The following is a 3,114-nucleotide window of genomic DNA, read 5'->3' as shown; positions in this document are numbered from 1 at the left end:
TGCTTTGTTCTTCCATTATCTAATGATTGAATTTTGCAAGACCAATGACTTATTCATTGAAAGTACCTTTTTAAAACAACATAAATGGAGACAATACACATGGACCTCACCAGATGTAATACACAGGAATCAAACTGACTACATCTATTGAAAAAATGGTGGAAAATCTCAATATCATCAGTCAAAACAATATCACTACACAGCCACATAGTCAAAACAGCTTGGTGCTGGTAAAACAAAAGACACATAGATCAATGGAACAGAATTAAGAACCTAGAAGTAAATCCACCCCTTCTACACATCCACACTGAGCTAGCATAGGGACCTGGAATTGGGCTGCAGCCTCCTCAGCCATGCCCACCAGCCGCCTACGGACTGTGGACCCCAGCAAAGTGAGCCAGCTGTGGGCCTTGGTGAAACTATATAAGCAGTACCTAAGCATCCTGCACACCGATGAAATGTGCTTCCTGAAGGAGTGATTGCAGAACATGGGTGGTAAAACACCACCTGCTACTCAAAAAGCTAAATCAGAAGAGAATACCAAGGAAGAAAAAAACAGATAATAAGAAGCTGGGAGAAAGCATAACGACAGATGAACTATCAAGTGAAGAAAGTGATCTAGAAATTGACAATGAAGGCGTGATTAAGCCAGACAAAGATACCCCTCAAGAAATAGGAGATGAAACTGGAAAGAAAACTGAAGAGAAGATGGATCAGGCAAATGATAAGAAGGTGTCTGCCATTAATGCCCTCAATGATGGTGAACTACAGAAAGTCATCAACTTGGTCACAGATGCCATCAAGCTGAATCCTCTCTTGGCCATTCTGCATGCCAAGAGAGCCAGTGTCTTCATCAAATGACAGCGGCCAAATGCTGCCATCCGAGACTATGGCAGAGCCATTGAAATTACTCCTGATTTGGCTCAGCCCTACAAGTGGCAAGGGAAAGCACATAGATGTCTGGACCATTGGGAAAAAGCTGCACATGACCTTGCTCTTGTTTGTAAACTGGACTATGATGAAGATACTAGTTCAATGCTGAAAGAAGATCAACTAAGGGCCCAACAAATTGCAGAACATCGGAGAAAATATGAATGAAAATGTGAAGACCCAACAAAAAAAAATTCAGGTCCAGATGGCTTCACTGGTGAGTTTTACCAAACATTGAGGTAAGAACTGACACCAATTCTACTCAAATTATTCCAGAATATAGAAAATGATGGAAAACTCCCTAATACATTTTATGAAGTGAGCATAACTCTCATACCAAAACCAGGGAAGGACATTACTAAGAAAGAAAATTATTGACCAATATACCTCATGAACACAGATGTAAAAATTCTCAACAAAATCCTAGCCAACAGAATTCAACAACACAGCAAGAAAGTAACATAACGCGAGCAAGTGGAATTCATATCAGGGATGTAAGGATGGTTCAACATTAGAAAAACAATCAATGTAATCCATCATATAGATTAAAAAAGGAAAAGAACCACATGATCATATTGATTGATGTAGAAAAAGCATTTGACAAAATCCAACATCCATTCCTGATAAAAATACTCAATAAAGTAGGAATTGAAGGGAAATCCGTCAACATAATTAAGAGCATATATACAAAACCAACAGCCAACCTTACTCTCAATGGAGAGAAACTAAGATTTCCCTTTGTGAACAAGAACCAGACAAGGATGCCCTTTATCACCACTCCTATTCAATATTGTGGTGGAAGTCTTAGCCAGATCTATAAGACAAGAAAGGGAAATTAAAGACATCCAGATTTGCAAAGAAGAAGTAAAACCCTCTCTGTTTGCAGATGATATGATCCGATACATAGAAAACCCCAAAGACCCAGCAAAAATCTCATTGGAAGATTCAGCAAAGTAGCAGGGGACAAGATCAGCATACAAAAATCAGTCAGATTCCTCTCTATATAAAGGAAATTAGGAAAAAAATACCATTTACAATAGCTACCTGAAAGATGAAATATTTAGAAATAAATCTAATCAGAGACACAAAAGACCTATACAAAGAAAACTACAAAACATTATTACAAGAAAGCAAAAGAGACTTACAAAAATGGGATACTATACCAGGTTCCTGGATAGGAAAACTTAACATTGTGAAAATGTCAATACTACCCAAAGCAATCTACAGATATAAAGCAATCCCAATCCAGATTCCAATGATATTCTTTAAAGAGATAGAAAAAATGATTACAAACTTTACATGGAAAGGAAAGGGTCCCCATAGAAGCAAAGCACTGCTTAAGAAGAACAAAGTTGGAAGCCTCTCCCCCCCTGATTTCAAAATTTACTATATGGCTGCAGTGATCACAACAGTCTGGTACTGCTACAATGAAAGATACATAGATCTCATCATGGAAGTGATTACATTGTATTAGATCTTACCATGGGGAATTACTGCTAAACCACTGAATCCTATCCCAGTTAAGTTGACACAAAGCCTTAAGTATCACATGCTTCATAGGGTTTCCAAGATTGTAAATCTTTACAGAAGCAAACTGCCTTATCTTTTTTCTAGTGTGTTTAAACTTCTGAATTCTCAGCTCACAACCCAACACTTAACTCAATTCACTAGAAAAAGACATTGTGTTTAGTAATGAAAATGGTACATGACCAGGCCATATTTTGTTCTGTTTTACTTAAGGTCACCACGAGTTGGAGTTGACTTCACAAACAACTCTCCTTTTTTCTTTTTTCTTTTTGGCTTACATGATTTAAAAGATATACTTATAAAATAAAATATAATTATCAATCTATGCTATTGGACACACAATGTATAAAGGTGTAAGTTGTAACAACTTAAGGCGGAAAGAGCAGCATAAGAACAAAGTTTTTATTATTGGAGTTAGGTTGGTATCCATTTTTTTTCCCCAGTTAGTAGTAATTTAAGCTAGATTGTTATAATTTAGAATGTTAAATGTAACCCCAATGGTATACACAAAGAATATCTTTAAAATATACACAAGCCGCACCTATAAATGCAGTAGCTCAAAAGAGGAAGCAAGTCCCTGCTGCAAGAACTATACTCACCCCCTCCACACAAAGGGTAGACAGGGATGGGCAACTTGGACATTGGCTACCCAAAATG

At 37.3% G+C, this 3,114-nt stretch overlaps 1 pseudogene; it reads left to right on the top strand.

Annotated features, from left to right (window-relative positions):
- Positions 1–353: 353 nt before the first annotated feature.
- The window catches only part of LOC102832925, a 14,130-nt pseudogene continuing 11,369 nt past the window's right edge, over positions 354–3,114 (top strand).

This window comes from Chrysochloris asiatica, unplaced genomic scaffold (genome assembly GCF_000296735.1).
Source record: "Chrysochloris asiatica unplaced genomic scaffold, ChrAsi1.0 scaffold00004, whole genome shotgun sequence".
Classification (NCBI taxonomy): Eukaryota; Metazoa; Chordata; class Mammalia; order Afrosoricida; family Chrysochloridae; genus Chrysochloris; species Chrysochloris asiatica.
This window is presented reverse-complemented; position numbering and strand designations above follow the sequence as displayed.